The following is a 23,428-nucleotide window of genomic DNA, read 5'->3' as shown; positions in this document are numbered from 1 at the left end:
GAACTTTCACAATTTATTTTGCTCAAGGGTTGGTCGTCGCCATGATTGAATCCTTGCATCTTTTGATCTTTAATTCGGGAAGATACTGTTAGAAATGTTATCTTGGATGCATGGCTTTTTAAAAAAAAAAAGCTAAGGAGATATGCTTTTAATTTACACAAATGTTTCTTTGCTGGTAGGAGTGCACAGCAAAGTTGTGCTGCCGTGGCCCATTGATAATTGAGAGCTTTGTCCTGTCTGCACGATGTTATTTGGCACTATTGTTTTGTCTATGTTCGAGCAATACGTCACAAGTTGCAGATAGAATACAAGTTTAGAAGAGCAGACTTTTTTGTTGCATACGGCTACATGTTTATCGGGCAGATAAATAAGATGCATGCTATAGACTGGTAGAGTTTATTTTGCGGCGCAACAGATGTAGCTAGATTTCTCTAATACAATGATGGACAGGTTTTCCACGCGTTCGATGGAAAAAAAAAGAACCACCTCTTGCTAGATTCATGCATTTGCTCCTTTTTTTAAAAAAAATGAGAGAGAGAGAGAGAGAGAGCTCCTGACTTCACTTACCTGAAACCTGATATATTATTGAACTAACTGGTAGATGTAATGAATCTGGACCACTGAGCAAGGACGTTGTTAATTTCCATTTGTCACGCTCTAACACTTCTTAGGTTGAAAGTCAACTATAAGCTTACCTCTTACAAATTTCTGACAATCTTTGACTTCTTATACTGCAAATAAAGATCAGACAACTTTTTGCTGAAAACAAGGAAAAAAAAAGGAAAAGAGGCGGTAACCGTATGATGTGCTTAGCTATGTCTCAGCTTAATCCAAGAAACAGGTAGATATACTGTGATCATGAGAAAAAAAATGTTGTTGCTCAACCATTAAGACAGTGGACCCACATGTATAGCCATTTTTAATTCCGTCGATTATTTTGCATGATGATTGCTTAACAAACCCATGATATGCTTGTCGCTTTGCTTTCCTGTGGGCAGGAACAGGACACATTGCCAACCTAACCCTAAGCATATATAATTCCAGAACTCGATTCACTGGACAAGAATTATGTCTGATACAACTTGGCCATGCACCGCCTGGCCCAAGCACCTCGGCCAGCAAATGAAGGCTCATGTGGAGTCAGATCAACAAGTATCCTCAAGTCCAGAATGGCCACTAACATTTGCCCTGTTTCAACTTTCAGTTGTCTAACTGCCTGCCTGACTGCTCAATTCTGCAATTCGGCTTGCCAAAATTTCCAAAACGGTGGTCGTCTTTGGGGGCAGTTTGGAGGCAACTGACACTTGTCCTGTACCAGTAAACCCACAAGTCACATGGGTACCTACCAAAACGACGGGTCGTGGTAGAAGTGTACTAATGAACAAGCTTGGCTGCCAGTGGCCCGCGTTGCCATCCATGCATGCCCAAACTCGCTCTCACTGGTGCTGAAGTATACGCCTCCTCACTTCAACGGGTACACAGCACAGGCTGCCGGCCGGACGTCGCATTCAGAGAATCGGTGGGCTTCCTGAGCCTGCTCTTGGCTGGCCCTGCTCCGTCTTGTTTTCTTGCGATGATTGCAGGCTCCGTTGCTTTCAGCGGAACAGACGACCAGAGACCGTGTCCGTGCACTGCATGAGAGTGATGGTAGCCTGGTAGGTCGGCGGATCTGTGCCGCACCTAGTTTGCATGGTTGAGCTGCTTGTTTCGTGGAGTGTTACGGTGCTGCTGTCTGGAGCTGAAAAGAATATTACTATAGACAGGGAGGGAACACAGACTGAGGGTATGTTCATTTTGTAGAGTCTAAAGTTTAAACCCATCACATCAAAGAGAATCTTATCATTTATAAGTATTAAATAAAGTCTAATTACAAAACTAATTGCAGAACCCCAGAGCTAATTCGCGAGACGAATCTAATGAGGTATATTAGACCATGATTAGCGGATGATTACTGTAGCATCACTGTGGCAAATTATGGATTAATTAGGCTCATTAAATTTGTCTCGCAAATTAGCACCCATCTGTGCAAAAAGTTTTATAATTAGACTTTATTTAATACTTCTAAATGATAAGATTCTCTTTAACGTGACGGGTCTAAAGTTTAGAGGGTAGGAAACGAACACACCCTGATTACTCGAGGAATCCTTTGTTACAAGAAAAATAATCGTTGGTTGCTTAAAGACACTGAAGATGGCAGAGCTCTCTCTGCTTGGGCGGGCGGAGAGAGAGCAAACTGTCGTGGACTGACTCTCCTCTGTCAGGCATTATCATACACTAGTACTCCCTTAAACAGGGAACCCCTGACAAAGAAAGAATTACATAAAAGTCCAAAGCAGAGCACCAGCGATCCTCGCCGCCGCGTCTTTTTCGTCCGTCTCTCGTGTGCACTACACCTACACGACGGCCCGCAGCAGATTTCTCTCGCTCTGAGGCACAGCGAGCCCAAGGCGACAGGCACTTCGAGGATAACGGGCTGACCGCCCACCCTCGTAATGGGCTTTGCCACCTTGTCTTTGCTTTGGGAGGGCCTCCTCCAGACCGCGCTCCTCCTCTCCGTGACCCACCACCACCGCTGGTTAGATGACACACACATGTGGGGATTTTTCTGAAAAAGGTAAATAAATAAAATTCGAAAAAGGATCCGTATTCAAAATTTTCAAAAAATGGGTACCTCCAGCCCGATCAAAGGGCGGGAGGCGTGGAGCCGGAAACCACCCGCCCATTCAACAGGCGGGAGGTGACAAATTTTTTCCTAGGCCCCTCCCGAGGGTCTTTTCACGAATAAGAAATTTTTCTTATTCGCGAAGAGGCCCCTAAGGCATCCCGCCCGACCAACGGGCGGGAGGTTAAGGCATCCCGCCCGGCCAACGGGCGGGAGGTGCCCTAAGACAACCCGCCCACCCAACGGGCGCGAGGTGCCCACTTTTTTGTTCGAATTTATGTTTTAGAAACTATTTAAAATTCATACTTTTTTCAAATATAAGATTTATTCGCCATACTTTTTTGTATACTTAAAAAATTTTAGTTCAATTTTACGAAGAAGATTATGGTATCTAAAACTCATATGAAGATGGTTAAGCGATAACGTTTTGCAATGTAGAATTCAAATATTACGATAGTACGATACAGAGTCCATCGAATCAGAGTATCTACTCCGCCTGTCCCGGTCCTCGCGCTCGCGCTCTCTTGGTCCTACCCCCTAATCCTAGGCCGTCGGCGTATGTGCCCCTCCGAGTACGTGAGTGCATCTGGAGTACGGTAAGGACGAGGCGAAGGAGGCGCCAGCGTGAATGGGTCATCCTGGGACTGTGGAGGTGGAGCGTCATACGTCTGGGAGGGGCCAATGATGTCTAGCCATGCGCCGCCGCCCTCCAACTCCGACAAACTGGCGGAGCCGCCGTCCCAGCCGTCCCAGTTCGGCATACCGAACAGACCACCGTGTGAAGGAGCTCCCATCGACCACGCATGCTGAGTACAGCCCTGAGAATACAGAGCAGCTGGCGTCGAACCCGATGGGAGAGACGTTCCTGGACCATAGGCGCCAAACGTCTGAGGCTCCATTCTTGCAGGAGGAGGCCCCATTGCCGTCGAGTACATGACTATAAAAACAAACGAAATTAGTCGTGTAAATCAAAGTTGATCGAAATGGCAATTATAAATGACTTACAGCTCGAACTGGCGGCAGTACCGCTGGACGCTGCGTGGGGTGCTGCAGAGGTCGAAGGGCCAGCTGTGTATACGTGGGCGGACGCATGAGATGAACTCGAGACCCCCACGTCATCTCTGCTGCAACACGTCAATGCACTTAACGCTCGTGTCAAGTTGTCATGAATCCGACGAAAGCTCTCTTTGTATTGTGCCTCCGGTACACGTACTCCACGCTCAAACAACATGATCTGAGATGCAGCTTCGACCTCCGCGCAGTTGATCAGATCGATCAGCATGAGTAATGGGAAGCAGAGTAATATTGTTATCCATTTTTTTAAAAAAAGATGTAATAATTGAAGTTGCGAAAGACGTACCGCGCCACGCTACGCCTGATCACGGTACAAGAGATACGTGTCCGAGATGGTCGGCGGGTGCTGATGCTCCGCGTCATCAATACGTGAAAGAGTGACGTACGGACGCGTGCGAGTGAGGTACCAGCGGAGGTATGCGCCGTAAGACGCCTCTATGTGTCGCTGCGGCTCGTCCCACACATCGTCAGGTGCGTCTAGCCACCCTCCTACGTACTCCTTCAGCTTGACAACCCAGTTGACTTCGTTGGCATGATATCCCCTGCGTGAATATCTATTGTAAACATTTGGAAGATAATATTATTTCATGATAATGGTTATATAATTAATGGAAAACGAGTTACCACAAACTTAACTCGTGTACGCTACACGGCACGGCCTAGAACGCTCGAGGTAGGAGAGGAAAGTGCTGTCGACGCCCGAACTGCCTCATCACTCGCTCGACGCAGTACGGTTCCACGACAATATCGAACACTAGGTTCGTCTTTGTGAGCCAGTACGCCTCGTCACGCGTGCATAGGGAGGACAACCCGTACGGTGCACATGTCTGGACAGCCGTAGCGGTGTACGGGGTCCAGATGACATCCTATGGCCGCAATCGATCAAATTCGGACACGAACTGCGGGTATGCTTTTCGGACCTGCCGATGTGCCTAGCTCATCTACAAAATTACACAACTGCGTCGGTACTTTGCATATACAGAAATGTACAACAGTAAATTAAAGAGCTTACCCGTCGATCGGTCCAAAGCGAACCCATCGTGGGGCTATACTCGTGCCACAACCCATACATCTCGGACGGATAAGGCTCCTCGTTGATTAGGGGGTGTGCTATGGCGAATCACTTGTACGACCATAGCTGCAGCAGAAGTGGACAGCCTGTGATGACGGCGGTCCTCTCCATCTTGAAACAGGCCTGACAAAGGCCTCGATACGTGGCAGCAAGCACTGCCGATCCCCAGCTCCACCTAGGTACCTGGTCCGGCTCCGCATCCGCAATCGCGGGCGCATACTGGATGAGAACCTTGTCCACATAGTTGCCGCTAGCATTGCAGAAAAGAGCCCAGCCGAACAACCACAATAGATATGCCTTTAGGCAGCACGACACCTCGTACTGCCCAGCCAGAGGGTAGAGATCCTGAGCCTGAAATATATTTATTCAATGCTTACAGGTAGTCACATATGATTCAATTACATTAATTAAAAATAATTGTACTTACCCTATATTGTATTACTCAACCCTTGGCGGGGCCGGGCGCGTCAGGTACGTCCAAAAAATGTGACGGATTTACTGGAGCAAACCGCTCCTGAAGCTCCGCCCTCCAGGTAGGTGGCACGGCAACCGAGCCAACGGCTTCACCCGCAATGGGAAGCCCGAGCAGGTACGACACGTCCTGCAACGCGGGGGCCATCTCCCCGCACGGCAAGTGGAATGTGTGCGTCTCCGGACGCCACCTGTCCGCCAACGCCGCAAGTAGAGAGCGGTCGAGCTGCATCCGCTTTCTTGGCGCCACCATCTTGGCCGTTGCCGGTCTGAAGCATACATGCGAGTGGCAGCAAACCAGCCTCACGTAACCTGTATATTTTGCATTATGGTTACAATTGAGCTCTGCCAATACATTCATTCCGTAAAAAAACACAAAGTATCACCTGTCAAGCCAGCGGTCGTCTAGGTGCAACAGCTCCTTTGCTACACGAGGGCGCAACTCGTGAAGCTGTTGCCCCTCCACCACTGCCAGGTACGACCTGTGCCGTTCGTCGGTGGTTGTGTCAAGGAGCTCCGGTGTCTGCGCCATATCTGCATGAAAGATTAAGTACAATACATATATTAGAAACATACATAATGAATACAACAGAGAGTATGCAAATGCTAAGTCACGGTTACAATTACACACACACATAATGATCTATTATAAGTCACTGCGGCAAATATTATAAATACACATAATGGTCTTTTAAAATTACAAATACACATCCAGATCTGATAAAACTCAACGCGGCAAATATTACACATGAGCAAACAACGTTCAGATAAAATTACAACTAAACGGTGCCTGATATCGTAGTAGCACTCAATCGGTGACGTCTCCCACTCCCTGATGCAACCGGAGGTCTTCCATCCGTAGCATCACCTGTAGGGCCAGCTTCAGCAGAACTAGACCCAGCATCATTGTTCGGACACCGTTTATATGTGTGTCCAGTCTGGTTACATGCACTGCAGCGCTGTATCCTCGTACGAAGCTCCGACTCATCCATGTCATTACGACTACGCCGTGTCTGATGGCGCCCTCTCTTAACCTGAGCTGTCCTCGGATCTGGAATATAGATCACAAGATTCGCTTTCTCAGTGAACGCTCCAACCATACGGAACCCATATATCTCATACTGCCAGGTGCTGGCAATTGTCTCCTTTCTGAAGTAATGCGAAACATATATATCGACAAGATGTGCAATATCCGCACAAGCAGCCATTACATGAGAATAAGGTATGTGCAGCAACTTTGGCCTCATGCATGAGCAACAACAAGTACCATCAACCTTGAGGATGCACTCCTTTATAGGAGTCTGACGTCTCATGCCATGTCGTTCTCTGTCTCTGGGAGCTACCTCAAACTTAAGCTCTTGTGTACCACATTGCCGCACGTGGTGTAGCTGGGCGCTAGCTGCCTTCTTGGTCATATAATCTGTCATCATTCTCCCAAAATGTCTGTCAGGATCTTGCATGTATGCCTGATTTTTAGTGAATCGACCTGTGGACGATGAATTCCACAATTGCAACCAGTGGAAGCCCACAACATCTCGCATCACCCAATTGTAAACCTCGGTGAAGTTAGTGGTCATTATGCCGTACCTTGCACCATTGGTATCGTAAAGCAACGCCCACTTCTCCTTCGGTTCATTCTCAATCCATTCAGAAAAGGTTTTCACCGCTGACCCGAACCTCCTCCGAGTACATGCAGTATCTGTTAGCAAAGGACACAAAGCCTCTGCTTCGTCCTATGCAGTTCTGGTTTTTGCTGCGTCCTCGCTTCTTTTCTTCCCGGTTAGTTCATCAAGTTTCTGCCACTGCTTGTTAAATTTTCGTTGATTTGTTTCCTAGCATAGCCTCTGTAACATATCCATAAGGTGCTTGTTCTTGAACTGCCTGAAAAAGTTTGCACCAATGTGTCTCATGCACCACCTACTGCGAACATCACGCCACTTGGCCGGCTCTCCGGTCTCCACACACCCCTCATGCAAATCTAGTATTGCCCTTAGTATGCCGGCGTGATGATCATGTCGCAGGCACATATTTTCCCTGTCCCCAACAACTGCAACCTTAACCCGTTCCAGGAACCAGTACCGACTATCTGTGTTCTCGCTCTCAACAACAGCAAAAGCAACCGGAAGCAATTGATTGTTTCCATCCATTGCAATGGCTGTCAGGATTTGCCCTCTATACTTTCCTGGCAGAAAGGTCCCATCGATGCACAGAATAGGCCGGCAGTGTTGGAATGCGTTAATGCATGGACCCAAGCTGAAAAAGGCCCGCTGCAATATGAAGGGCGGACCTTGTCCTCTGTCTAGACTTTTCAGGTCATAATAGCTTTCAAGATTTCTCCGACAAATGACGGCCAACAATCGAGAAATATTATCATATGCAGCCTCGAACGTGCCAAACCTCATCTCTAACACCTTCTGTTTTGCACTCCACGTCTTCCCGTACGAGATGTTATACTTGTATTTCTCCTGAATATGCCTGATAATAGACTTTCGTTCAAATGACAGATTGGCTACTATCATCCCGTACATCTCGTTTGTAAGAATTGCAATGTAAGGTTGCGATGGGACTTCTGCACGCCCGGCAAATGATAAGTGTGCTGAGTGACAATTGAGAATTGCCAATAATCTTTCCATTTGCCCTTATAGGCATGCACCCCCCACGGACAGCCCTCCTTCACATATACCATATCGTACTTAGGAGACTTGCACTCGACTGTTTTGAACTCTCGCATAAGAGAGAGACCAACACTTAACAGCTTCCTTCACGTCATCAATTGACTGGTACCTCGCACTCTGGACAACTTCGTTCTCCCTACAATCTGAAGGCACGCTGGATCCCTTATCTATGACAAGATGACTGAAGTCGCTGCTCACCCATTCTTCAGGCACATCCTTGTCATCATCAGACGAATCGGCATTCATTGCTTCATCGAACTCATGATCTTCGTCTCGCAGCTGTTCAACAATACGGGGTATGTTCTCCCCCTCATCAGCCACACATTGAGGTGCTGCGGTGCCACCTGCCTCAATATTTGGCTCCTCAACTTCTTCATCAACATCTTCATCCCCTACAGCAGCTTCGATGTTTATCAAAGGCTTCTGGTACACACTGACAAGAAGTACCAGTGGCCATTGCCAATGACTTATATTTTGCAGATAACTTAACCAGTCATCGTTGCTTGCAAATGGCATCAGCTCCCAGATCAAAGCGTGAGTGGTACGATTTGTGACGCACTAATCACTCAAAGAGTGTGTCTCCTGATTAATCCTTAATCCGCTCATTAACTAGTTGCATAGGGATTCAAATATCCTCTCGTGCGGTCTGATAATTCCTTTGACCGCACAGTTGAATTCACTTAAATCTATATCATTCGGCCCATAAATCATATTTCCTTCTCCGTAATATATACTAAAAGTATCCATCTCGGAAGACATATCTGTCAATTATTAATAAACTAGTTATACTATATATTAATACATAACGACCCTAAGTTTCAGCGATTCCTAGATTATATTTTCCAGATTCTAAACTATTCGGAATATAAATTATACTAAAAACAATTGAAAATACTAAAAACTATTCAAAATATGACTACCCTAAGAAATATTTCTAAAAACAATTGAAAATACTAAAAACTATTCAAACTATAACTACCCTACAAAATATTTCTAAAAATAATTGAAAATACTAAAAACTATTCAAAATATAACTACCCTAAGAAATATTTCTAAAAATAATTGAAAATACTAAAAAATATTCAAAATATAACTACCCTAAGAAATAATTCTAAAAATAATTAAAAATACTAAAAACTATTCAAAATATAACTACCCTAAGAAATATTTCCTGGATTATAGCTATTTTCAAGTAATTATACGACTAGAACGAGAATATACCTCCAAACCGACGTGTGAACAGGGCTTCGCCACTTCCTCTCCTCCCTTTCTTTTTTTCTGATTTTTGCTGAATAAAATGGGAATTTGGAGGAGGCGGGGCTTATATAGGGGCTGGGGAACCTCCCGCCCACCCAACGGGCAGGATGCCCCTTCGCACCTCGGACCTCCCGCCCGTTGGCGGGCGGGAGGTCCCGCGGCCGTGTCAGGGGCCCTCGGGAGGGGTCTGGAAAAAAATTTAGCACCTCCCGCCCGTTGGATGGGCGGGAGGTTTCCGGCCCCACGCCTCCCGCCCGTTGATCGGGCAGGAGGTACCCATTTTTCGAAAATTTCCAAAACGGCACCTTTTTTTGAATTTTATTCTTTTAGCTCTTTTTTCAAAAAATTCCACATGTGGATTACACGGCCCGCACGTTAGTGCATGACGAGCCACAACTCAACACCGCATCTCTGTCTGGGCCTCCTCGCGGTTTGCGCGTGCGAGGGGCGGGCTATCAAATTGAGCGGCTGGCGCTCTGGCAAGCCCAAGATGACTCCGGCTTTGCTTTGTCCCCTCTACTTTTCCAAATTTTTTTAAAAAGGGGTTAGAAACAATTAAATTCGAAAAAGGGGTGCCGATTTGGATAATTTCCAAAAATGGGTACCTCCCGCCCGATCAACAGGCGGGAGGCGTGGGGCCGGACACCTCCCGCCCATCCAACGGGCAGGAGGTGCCAAATCTTTTTCCAGGCCCCTCCCGAGGGCCTCTTCGTGAATAAGAAACTTTTCTTATTCGCGAAAAGGCCCCTCCCGCGGCAAAGGCATCCCGCCCGCCCAACGGGCGGGAGGTGCACAACAATGCGGATTTCTTATTTTTTGTTCGAATTTATGTTTAACAAACTATTTAAAATTCATACTTTTTCAAATATATAATTTATTCGCCATACTCTTTTGTATACATATAAAATTTTAGTTCAATTTTACGAAGAAGATTACGGTATCTAAAACTCGTATGAAGATGGTTAAGCGATAACGTTTTGCAACGTAGAATCCAAATATTATGATAGTATGATACATCAAGCTATTAAAAATAAAATAGTATGGTATAAAAAATAGTTTAAATATACAGAGTCCACCGAATCAGGAGTATCTACTCCGCCTGTCCCGGTCCTCGCGCTCTCTTGTTCCTCCCCCCTGGTCCTAGGCCGTCGGCGTATGTGCCCCTCCGAGTATGTGAGTGCATTTGGAGCACGGTGAGGACGAGGCGGAGGAGGCACCGGCGTGAACGGGTCATCCTGGAACTGTGAAGGTGGAGCGTCATACGTCTGGGAGGGACCAATGATGTCTGGCCATGCGCCGCCGCCCTCCAACTCTGACAAACTGACGGAGCCGCCGTCCCAGTCCGGCACACCGAACAGACCACCGTGTGCAGGAGCTCCCATCGACCACGCATGCTGAGTAAACCCCTGAGAATACGGAGCAGCTGGCGTCGAACCCGACGGGAGAGATGTTCCTGGAGCATAGGCGCCAAACGTCTAAGGCTCCATTTTTGCAGGAGGAGGTCCCATTGCCGCACTGTATGGGCCCCGCACCTCCCGCCCGTTGGGCGGGTGGGATGCCCCCGCGGCCGCGTCAGGGGTCTCTTCGCGAATAAAAAAAGTTTCTTATTCGCGGAGAGGCCCTTGGGAGGGGTCTGGAAAAAGATTTGGCACATGGGCGGGAGGTGTCCGGCCCCACGCCTCCCGCCCGTTGATTTGGCGGAAGGTACTCATTTTTTGAAATTTTCCAAATCGGCACTCTTTTTCGAATTTAATTTTTTTAACCTTTTTTTTAAAAAAATCCTACTTTTCCTCCTTGTACGGCTGCTCTGACCACACACACGTTGGTGCATGCTTTATTTGATTGCTTGCAATTTTTATACCCTTCAAGGCCTAGCCAGCTAGCTGGTGTGATTTGGCATACAGCTACGGATTATTAAATTATCAATTAATTTACCGCCATTTTTGGACTTTAATTTGGAGAAAGGACAAGTGGAGCCAGCAAATACTTACTGATGATACTTGCTTAACTTACTCATGGGTCAACTTCATCGTTTATTCCAACATTGTCTGCGCGCGCTGTCAACGTTATATAACAGTTTTTTATTCCTTTTTTTCATATAAAGTTCAGCTGCCAGTTGGTGGCTCTCGACTTGTTCCACTACCTGCTCCGTAAAGTAAGGCGTGACATATCTTTTTTTTCTATTTGGGAAGAAAAGAAGTGAGTGGGACAATAATAAAGCCGCCTTATTGGCACATCTCAGCAGACCACTTTGCACTACTCTTTGATTTGATTTGTGTGTGTGTGTGTGTGTGTAAATTAGCCCATCACCATCACTGCTTAGTTGACCTAATCGACGCTCCGACCAAACGCAGTTGATCATTATTAGCTCCAAGAAATGACATTTCATCACTAACAAGCTCGAGAAAAGATCAGAAGGGCATACCATACATGCATCATTTTCCAATCCATCGTTACCTCCTTGATCGAATAAACGTTGCCCAATCATGCGTGGCTCAGGTTAGCTGACGGCCGGCCGGGTTAATAGGACATCACATGCACAAGGATCACATGCATGGCCGCCGCGCGTCCGATCCGAACCGGCCGGCGGCTCACTTGATGCGTGCGTCCGTCCCAGACAAGGAATCCCCGGTATTGTGCATCGGCACTCAGCAGCACCACACACATGCATCTTTCCATCGATCGATCAGTTTTGTTCATCAGCTCATACTATATACCTACTGCAGACATGTGACCATGAGACACCGACCACCAGCAGCATGTGGATGGCTGAGAGGTGAGGTCGCAGATTGATAAGGACAAATGGCTATAGGACGACAGCACAATAATGCAGCTGCTGGCAATGGCATCAAGTGAATTGGTTGCGCTGCAGGCAGTGTGTTCAGCACTGCTTAGGACCTGTTTGTTTTCCAGGGACTAAAAGTAATTTTTTAATTAGATTATATTTAGTCTCTCTAATGAGCATCCAGACATCTGCTGTGACACGGATTAAAAATAAATCCACCCCTTAATCCCCCCCACAGGCAAGCCCATGGACTGTCCTTTGCTGCTCCACACTCTCCCTGGAGCACGGCCATACCCCGGCAATCCTGCCACCAGGGTATCCGAATTTCGGCAAAGAAACACACGACTCTCCGCAAATGTCGGACCACTAGCATCGTCCGACCGTTGCCTCTGCTTGCATGCATGATAAGCAAGAATGTAAGTGGATATTTAATAGTTTTTTAGTGAGCTAATTACTTTAGTTTATTTCTAATACTAAATTATTTACGTAGAATATAATTCTAGTTTATTTTACCAACTTTTTAGATCGATCTAATAACCTAAAATATATATAACTTACATTACATCCCTAATGATATGTTATCTCTCACTTTCACCTTGAAATTGTTAGTCTTCGTATTTATTACCATATTTTTTATGAAACAGGAGGGACTATCCCCTATTGATTATATATTAAAAAATTATATACAGCCGTGAATTTTGTCCAAAACATCATAAGTACGTTTAAAAACGCATCAAGAATGGAAAAAAATCCGTGTCATATATTTTAAGAAAAACAGCCGTGAATTAATTACCAGCCGGCCGCCGTGTGAATCTGAATCACGGAAACGTTTGGTAAGATCCCGTGTCGGTATCTACCATTCCCAGCTCGATCAGTAGCCAGATAATCTTAGAGCGAATTTTTCTAAAATCTACACTCTAAATTATCATTTAGAAAGTTATTTGAGTAAAAATTATTTTTTATATCTTTATATTCTCCAACAGCTTTTTTATATCTTGTGCATAGTCTAGAGAGCAATTTTCGCTCTTCATCTTTGGTTAGCGAGAAGTCTGGAACAGAAAAGATGTATATCTGGATATCACATACCATTAAAGAGACTGTTGGAGGATAATTTTTTTAACCATATCTCTGTTTCTAAAAGATATAAACGGTCTCTTCGAGATGCTCCCTGCCTGCGTGATCGCCCAACCGTACCAGTTGGTGACAGTGAGCGTATACAAGGTGACAACTTAAAGTGAACACGGTACCATACGGCGACGGAACTATCGGCCGTACATTTCACATTTCGACACAAAAGTACGGCACCCGTCACGTCCAGGTAAAAGCGCACCGTTTGCGTTTGCAAGTTGTAATCTTCTTCCTCTAGATTTCTTCTTCTTCTTTGATACTTTGCTTGCTGGTGCTGATCAGCTTCCACGCTTATTTTGGTTAGCCATAATGGCTAGGTTCCATGCCGTGACGGTGATGTGTTCAGGCATATATTCAGACAGGTGATCGATGTAGTATTCCAACTCGTATTCTCCTCTGTCCGTGACGGTGATGTGTTCAGGTCAAGTAGATGCACCACATTTTCGGCATGTTACACCGCCCTTCGTCGGATCGATGGAGATTATTTTAGCATCATTTTTTGGGCTTTGCGTTGGAGGTGTTGGTGGTGAAGCCATACAAATTAAAGGGTTTACAGCTTGGGAAAAAAGGGCTCATAATATATATCTATACACACACGCACACACACATATATACTCCCTACGTTCTAAATTATAGGTTGTTTTGGCAATTCTAAATGTATAATTTTTGCTATGTATCTAAACATAATATTTATCTAAATACATAGCAAAAATTATGTATCTAAATTTATCAAAACGACATATATTTTAGAACTGAGGGAGTATAAGAAATGTAGAACCGAGGGAGTACAATACAAGCCGAATTGAGTGAACGATGAGCACTGTTGGTTCCGTCAGCATGTGACAACGTTTAGTTTTTTTATGAAAAATTTCATTTTCAGGTGGCTTTAGCCACTACCGGACTCAGGACCTTTGCCGAGTGTCTACGACACTCGGCAAAGCCCTGAAAACACCCGGCAAAGGCTTTGCCGGGTGTAACACCCGGCAAAGCGCACTCGGTATTGATTATTCCGGCAAAGACGTCTTTGCCGAGTGCCTTTTGTCGGGCACTCGGCAAAAGCTTTGCCCAGTGTTAGATTAGGCACTCGGCAAAGAAAAGTCGCCGTGACGGCGCCAGTGGCCGTGACGGCTCTTTGCCGAGTGCCCTCGGTTTGGCGCTCGGCAAAGGGCCTCGTCTTTGCCGAGTGCCAACTGTTTGGCGCTCGGCAAAGGCTGGCTCTTTGCCGAGTGCCTGTGACGTGGCACTCGGCAAAGGCCAGACTTTGCCGAGCGCCAAACAGTGGGCACTCGGCAAAGTTTAGGTCACTTTGCCGAGTGCCTGTTAGGCGGCACTCGGCAAAGCTTAGGTCACTTTGCCGAGTGTTTTTTTATACACTCGGCAAAGTGGTTTTTTTTAAGATTTTTAATTTGTTATTTCCGTGGCATTTTACACTGGCACATATTCACGCAGGCATATTATATATTCACACAGGCATATTATTTGAAATTTCACATACACAATTGACGCAAATCTTATCGTGACAACCAAATTTAACAAAGTCTCGTCAACACACAAGTAATATCACATACACAAGTTCACCACATAAGTGTTAACAACGATAAAAGTTCATTTAAAGTTCACCACACATGTTCACACAAGCTCACCACACACAAGCTCAAATGTCACAAATGAAGATTTCGAGATGGCTGATTTGGAGTTGCCTGATTTGGAGATGATGGTGCATGCGGATCATTTGACGCTGCCGATTGTCTCTACACAGAGAAGAAGAGATTGCATGTGAGACAAGGTAAATGACGATCGTACATAAATTAAGCTAACAAACAGCAACAGTTTTATATATGTCTAACTGATTGACTTTTTCCCATCATGGATATTAGCTAAATAGTTACGTAATGTTTTCACAATATTCGAACGTTCTCCAAACATATGTTTACTAATTAAGTGACAAACTAAGGGTTGCAAAATGTAGTTACAGAGAACAACAGAGACAAAGTAAAGCATGAGGTTTGGCATGGACATATGCTTTTGCCATCAAACCCTTTGTTTCTTACAGAGCTCCACATGGACTAATATGAGTTACTCCTAACAAATTCTGATGTTGTTTTAAATTATCAGGTTAAGCATATCCTCCCCAACTATGGCAGCCTGACAGGGGGTACAAGGCCACGCTCGAGGATGGCAACCTGGTGGCTGTCAAGCGCCTTAGGGAGAAGATCACCAAGGGACAGAAGCACCTGGTGGCTGTTAAACATAAATGGACAAAAAGGTGCCTCTAATCTTTTAAAAAGGAGCCCTACCATTTCATAAAAGGACAATCACAAGCCTTTTAAAAGAAAAGAAGCTAAAGTTTGTCTACAACTGACTAAGGAAAAGATATTTTCATATACTAACAATGTTTATCTAAATGTATAGCAAAGACTATATATTTAAATTTGCTAAAACAATCAATATTTTATATTTTTTATACTTACAGGAGTAGAGTACGGATCAGGTGGTGGAGGTTGCGCGAACAGAGAAGCTGGCGGAGGTACACCCGTTGCAGCGTGCATGTAAGAAAGTAGAGCGCTCATCCTTTGCTCCAACTCCTGTCGTTTCCTCGTCTCTTCTTGTAGCTGGCCCTGCACAGTTTTCACGCTAATGTTACAATAATGCAAACAAAACGTATGTAATAATCAACGAGCGACGGACAAAGAAGGAATAACCTGGAGTGCCTGTATCTGATGGCATGAAGTGTCCTGCCGAGGTCGTATGGCTGGGCTCGCACTCGTGCTCCTTGCTCGGATCTGAGAAAGTGTAGGAGTAGAGGACGAGTCGATTGCGCCATCGGCAATCCAGTACCGTCCTTTCTTCTTACCTCCTCCGACCCTCATGACGATCTCTGTGTCGAGATCCTCTGTGGTGGGATCATATTCTGGGCCATGGACCTCTCTTGCCATCGATGTGTAGTCACTGAGGCGGGAGTGGACGCTTGCATTGCTGTATGCCTCGGGCCCGTCCTCCGGGTTGTAGCTAACATCGGAGGTCGCCTTTCCCTTGTGGGACAGAGCAAATGCCGTGAAGAGATTGCAAGGCTGGCCACCATGTGACGATGACTGCGAGAAAAGCAACAAGATGATTAGAAAGCATACGTAATTGAGTGTTAGATGAAATAAATATATTCGCGTACCCATGCTTCAGCGTATCCGCTAAGGTTGCGGCTGCCTTGATGGTGTGCTACACCTGGCATCATCAAATCGCCCTTCTAGCCCCTCTTCTTGAAAGAACTCTCCGTCATATGTGTTTGGATCTAAGTTGTAATCCTCATCGATTGGGACAGGTACTTTGCCATGCGGTGATACCTTGTGCACAACATACCAACCCTTAAGATGCTCCTTGGTTTGGCACGCATATGGGAGATAATAAACTTGTATGGCTTGTTGGGCCACAATATAGACATCGTCTCCTGGTAAGATGGAATCCTGTCGGACCTCCACTAGCCCAAGATTAGAATATGTCCGTCTCGTTACCTCTGGATCAAACCAATGGCATTTGAATATGATTGGATTGAGAGGTTTGGAACCATGAAAACTGAGTTCGTATATTTCTTCAATTCTTCCATAATACTCGACATTATCAAGGCCGAGAGTAAAAACTCCAGAATTTGTGGTCTTTCGATTGGGTCGACTTGCCTCATGGCTTATCGTCCAAAAACGATATCCATTAACGTCATAACTAGAATATGACCTGACCCTATAGTCAAAGCCATCTGCAACCTGTCTCAACTCGGCACTCATCCTATGACCCTGCAAGTTCAAGCACGATAGATCGTTATATTATTTGCACGTAACAACTACGATTGACAAACTAAGTACGAGCTACATTGGACGGTACCTGCTGTTTGAACCAAGCAATGAAAGTGGGCGATCCATTCCCTGCGCCCTGTCTAAGAAGGGTGTCACATTCCTGTTCGGTAGGATCCCTTGATTGACGCCAGAACTCACGAAGAAATCGCTTCATGTACGGCACCACCTCTTCAAGGTTGGTCAACACATATAGCGTGATCTGACGCCATTCTTGAGGGCTCAATGTCTTATTGCTCGAACCACTTGCACTTCCGAGTTGCCCTCGGAACAGGCTGAGGTTCGATTCATTTTCGCTAGCATTGTAACGAGGGGGAGGATTATGCACGCTAGGGAGGTTGTCACCTACAAGACAGCAAGTACATGCATGACATATTAGAAGATGTAATTAAGCCATCCTAATGTACAAAACGACTAAAGCCACGATGTTCTGTTCTTACCATAGTATGTTGTTGTGAAGTTGGACACCTCTTCATGAATGTATGCCTCTGCAATGGAAGCCTCAATTTTGCTTTTATTTCCACATTTCTTTCGAAGCACCTTTAGACATCTCTCAATTGGATAGCACCAACGACCCTGCACGGGCCCCCACATTCGTGCCTCATACGGGAGGTGCAAAATCATATGCTCCATCGGATTGAAAAAGCCGGGGGGAAGGATCTTCTCTAACTTACAAAGCAACACCGGTGCCATTCTTTCTAAGTCTGCAACCACGGTCCGAGATAACTCCTTGGCACAAAGCTGCTGGAAGAAATAGCTCAACTCTGCAAATACTAGCCAGACATGCTCAGGGAAATAGCCTCGAACCATCGCCGGAAGAAGCCGCTCAATCCATATGTGGTAGTCATGACTCTTCATCCCTAAGACTCGCATAGATGAAAAGTTGACCCCCCTACTCAGATTAGCTGCATACCCATCAGGGAACATCAACTTCTTAATCCACTCTAGTACTTCCCTCCTCTGGGGCTTGGTCAAGACGAAATCGGCCTTAGGCCTTCTCCATGTCTTTCCGCGACAAGGAGGCTTCATCTCTAGGTTCGGTCTATCACATAATATTGCTAGATCAACTCTAGCCTTAACGTTGTCCTTTGTCTTGCCGGGAATATCCATGATTGTTGACCAAAGTGCCTCAGCGATATTCTTTTCGGTGTGCATGACATCAATGTTGTGTGGAAGGATCAGGTCATCATAGTAGGGGAGCCGAGTCAAGCCTGACTTATGAGTCCACATATGTTGTTCGCTATATCCCACAAAGCCACCTGCTGGATTGACCACGAGACCATCTATTTCCTGATGAATTGCGGCACTAGTCTTCATTGGAGGTGCAAGGCTTGTCACTGCGACACCTTTCGTAAAGTTCTTGATGTCTCGTCTGAATGGATGGTCAAGAGGGAGGAATTGCCGATGTTTGTCGAAAGCAACATACTTGCCACCCTTCTGCAACCAAATGAACCTAAGACCAGCCTTGCATACAGGACATGGGAACTTCCCGTGAACACACCATGCGCATAATACCCCATACGCCAGCAAGTCATGCATGGAGTATTGGTACCAAACATGCATTATGAAGTTTTGCTTTGTAGCTCGATCGTATGTCCATACCCCGTCCTCCCAAGCATGGATCAAATCATCAATGAGAGGCTCTATGAACACACCCATATTATTCCCCGGGTGTCCAGGAATAATCAACGACAAGATTATGTTCTGCCGTTGAAAGCATACGCCCGGGGGGAGATTGAGGGGGATAACGAATACAGGCCAGCATGTGTATGTGGCAGCCGACATTCCATAAGGATTGAACCCATCTGTTGCCAGCGCAACACGTACATTACGAGCATCTCTGGCTTTCTCATGATGAATGCTATCAAAGTGTTTCCATGCTTCACCATCGGATGCATGTACCATCTTGTCAGGATTGTATCGTTTGCCATTTTTGTGCCAAGTCATTTGTTTCGCGTAGTCCTCAGTCATGTATAGCCTCTGGATCCTCGGTATGAACGGAAGGTATCGTAGGACTGTCACAGGAATGTTAAGCTGCCTCTTTGGGCCATCACCATCACAGTCTACCTCCATGAACCTTGAGAATTGACACTTTGGGCAGTACTTTGCTTCCGCGTATTCTTTTCTAAACAGGACGCACCCATTCCTACAAGCATGTATCTGCTCATACGGCATCTTGAGTGCACGAAGGAGTTTCCGTGCCTCATACATGCTCTTTGGCAGAATGTGACCCTTCGGAAGCAGGCTGCCAATAACTGTCAACAAAGCATCAAAGGCGCCTCGACTCAGACTGTACTGCGACTTTAACGCCATTATGCGTCCAATGGCATCAAGCTGAGAAACCGTCGTATGTCCATGAAGGGGTTTATGTGACGCGGCAAGCATGTCGTAGAACGCCTTTGCGGTCGACTCTGGCTCCTCCTCCGTTTGTCCCTCGGCGAACCGTGCCTCCCCATAGTCATCCAACATGTCCGCTACACCGGCATTACCATCATAATCCTCGACACGTGGTCTCACCACATCCTCTCTCATACGATTGGCTTCACCGTGGTAGATCCACCGGGTATAGTCTGCCGTAAATCCATTCTTGCAAAGATGTTCCCCCATGTTCTTCTTATTTTGTCTTTTCCTGTTTGCACACTTGCTGCATGGGCAGAGAATCATACTCGCTCCTTTAGCAGCTTCGCCAAACGCCATTTCCAAGAAAGCATCGGTCTTCCTGATCCACTCACTAGTCATCCCAACCTGACTTGGGCGGCCAGTGTACATCCACGCACGGTCTTCCATCCTCTAACATATACACCGGAGACAGAGTAATATCAATTGCGCTACGTATATGCACAGGAGCGACGAATATGGCAAGTTATATCAACACAGCGGAATGATCTATAACAACTCCTGAAGATACAGGGTGTATTTTTTTTAAAGAAACATGCATCAGCTGGTGGAACATGAACGGATGCAGTACCTGCGGCGGCCGGGGCGCGGCGGGGGCACGGCCGAGGGCGCGGGCCAGGGGCAGTACCTGCAATGGAAGCCTCAATTTTGGTTTAATATTACTAGGTGACTTAATAATATATGTTACATATATTACATCAAAGCAGGCACAGTCACACACACAAACCAAAACAGAGATCAAGAAAGATGATCTAGACTTGAACAGACTTAACTATGTTGCATTGTTGCTATCACTCTGCTTTGGTCGTAGCACTTTCCGGTATCCAATTGTTTTAGGGTCTGTTTACAGGCCAAACCATATTTTTCCGTCAATTTTCTTGCACCAAAGAGAAGGGTAAAAATTAGCTACTGAGTTGTTGTTTGAAGTTCATTTCATACTCTACTGCTTCTTCACTAGGTGCAATCAAGGTAACTTCTGTTGTTTGTAGTTTTGTGTGTTACCATGGGTTGGTAATTAACCATTAGGTGCAATCAAGCTAATTATTTCATTCTGTCATTTATGGTTTCATAAAAATGCCATGGATGAGTGAGCTCTAGGTGCAACCAATACAGCTTCCGAGTTTTGTGGTTTGCAGCTCTGTTCATAATTATTGATGAATTACTAGTATTCTTTTCAGAAGGATGTAAAGGATGACCTACTCTAACAAATTTGTAAATTTTATCTTATTAAATTCTGAAACACAAACGTGGCCATGATAAATACTTGACCTTTTACTATGTATGTGACGCATTTTCTTCAAAAAGAAGGTAAATGGCACATGTATTGCCTAAAGAAATGACAAATACAGGGGCTGTTCCAAAGAAAATATTGGAAGTCATGAATGTGGACAGCCTCACTAGAGAGAATGTCGCAAGTCATCTTCAGGTATTGTTTATGCTATTATGCTTGACTTCTATGCTTGAGTTCCTATCTGCTATAGTTAACAGATATTTGATCAAACTTGCTTCTGCCCAATTGCCATCTCAAACTCAATATTTGTGTTCATGTCAATTGAACTTGTGTTTGTAATACTTCTAATGGAACTTGTGTGTCTGTGCTACACAAAATTTCTTGTGCCATACGCACATATTTGAGTTTGGGATGGCATTCGCACACACACATTTCTGGAGTTAGTGAAACTACAGTCTACAGAACACTTTCAGTTTTCTTTTTACTCCTGAATATGTTACAGAAACTACAGAGCTCATTTCATTTCTTTTATTTCCATGTCAATCTTTTTCTCTTAACAAAAAATTGGGCAGGATTACCTGACTTCCTTCAGCACTGAACGCAGGCCGGGGGCGCGGCCGGGGGCGCCGCGGCGGCGGGGGCGCAGGCCGGGGACGCGGCGCGGCGGCGGCGGGGGCGCGGGCCGGCGGCGCGGCGGCGGCGGGGGCGCGGGCCGGGGGCGTGGCGGCGGCGGGGGCGCAGGCCCGGACGCGGCCGGGGGAGCGGTGGCGGCGCGGCGGGGCCGGGGGCGGGGGCGGGGGCGGGGGCGCGGGCCGGCGGCGGCGGGGGCGCAGGCCGGGGACGCGGCCGGGGGAGCGGCGGCGGCGCGGCGGGGCCGGGGGCGGGGGCGGGGGCAGGGGCGCGGGCCGGCGGCGGCGGGGGCGCAGGCCGGGGGCGTGGCGGCGGCGGGGGCGCTGGCCGGGGACGCGGCCGGGGGAGCGGCGGTGGCGGGGGCGCAGGCCGGGGGCGCAGGCCGGGGGCGTGGCGGCGGCGGGGGCGCAGGCCGGGGACGCGGCCGGGGGAGCGGCGGCGGCGCGGCGGGGCCGGGGCGGGGGCGGGGGCGCGGGCGCGGAAACGCTGTGAATTGAAAAGCGCGTGGGTAGCGGGCGGGATCTGTATATATCCACTCTTTGCCGAGTGCCCCAGATCCGGGACACTCGGCAAAGACTAGGAGGATTTGCCGAGTGCCGAAAATTGGGGGCACTCGGCAAAGAGGAGGCTTTGCCGAGTGCCCCTAACAGGCACTCGGCAAACAATTTTAATTTTTTACATCCATTTGGCACCAAACTTTTTTTTCTGTGATACTTACATTCTATGCAACAGTACGTGCAATTTTTGCCCATTAATCGAAGTGTTTGATATATTTCGTCAATTTATTTCATCTTATTGAATTTCTTGTAATTATTGAAATTTGAACTACAAGTCATACGAATAATGGAAAATAATGAATCAAAAAATGATATTCATGTTATTCAAGCATGCATTGAGATCTTATCGAGAAAAAAATCAAAAATTTCAAATTTGTTGTCCACGAAACATAACGACGAACTTATTGTTCAGTTGTTTTTAAAATGTATAAAAAGCAAATATGGTCCGAAAATTATGAAACTTCTCGAGAAGTAATGATATCATATGGGAAAGCTATGATAAAAATCTGACGAGGTTTCTTTAAAGTTACAATATACGATGCTTACAAATTGAAAGTTTTCCAAATAGGTGTATGATTTTATATATAGACCGATTAGGTGTTAAACATCGTAGATGGCAAACTTTCACGAAACCTTATAAAAAATTTATCACAATATCCTCACATCATAAAATGACATCTCGACAAGTTTCATAATTTTCTGACCAAATTTGCCTTTTATACAATTTAAATACGATTCGAACACAATTTAGTCGCCATATTTTGTGAATAGTAGTTTTAAAATTTCAGGTCCTGTTTTCGATAAGGCAACAAAGCATGCTCATTGATATAAATAATAATTTTTCATTCATTTTTTCCACTATTCGAATGACCACGCGGTTCAAATTTGAATTATTCAAGAAATTCAATAAAATAACATAAATTGACGAAATATAACAGACACTTTCAGAAATGAACCTAAATTATATATGTTGTTAAGGAGAATGTAGGATGACAATAGAAAAAAATTTGGACGAAATAGAGAGAAAAAAAATGTACATTTTGCCGAGTGTATTGCGAAGGCACTCGGCAAAATGCCTCTTTGCCGAGTGTCTTCGAGTAGGCACTCGGCAAAGAATGACGCCGTTAATTACGTGGCGCTCGTTTGCCGAGTGTCTCGCTTTGCCGAGTGCCCGACACTCGGCAAAGTAGTCTTTGCCGAGTGTTTATGTTTGCCGAGCGCCTGGCACTCGGCAAAGGGTTACTTTACCGTGTGTTTTTCTTTGCCGAGTGTAACACTCGGCAAAGAATCTCTTTACCGAGCGCCCGATATTTAGCACTCGGCAAAGGCTCGGACACTCGGCAAAGACCGCGTTTCCGGTAGTGAGCACTTGTTCTAACCACTCCTTAAAGTAAGGCGCGGCGTGGTATGCTTTATTTTGAAAAGGAAAATGAGTGTATATAGGACAAAACGTTATACATACCCCGGGTTTGCACGTCTCGGCAGACCATTGGTTCGCCCATCACCATCAGTTGAAGTAGTCAAAACCACTCATTAGTCATGAGAAACGACAATTCAACAGTTTGTGTGCATCACTAACTGGGTGGCTTGGGAAAGAATGAAGGCGGTAGTGTGTTTTTTGCTCCCATTTTGAACCCGTCTAGTTTATTT

The sequence above is a fragment of the Panicum hallii genome, chromosome 2 (genome assembly GCF_002211085.1).
Source record: "Panicum hallii strain FIL2 chromosome 2, PHallii_v3.1, whole genome shotgun sequence".
Taxonomy (NCBI): Eukaryota; Viridiplantae; Streptophyta; class Magnoliopsida; order Poales; family Poaceae; genus Panicum; species Panicum hallii.
The sequence above is the reverse complement of the archived record's forward strand: the minus strand, read 5'-3'. Positions refer to the sequence as shown.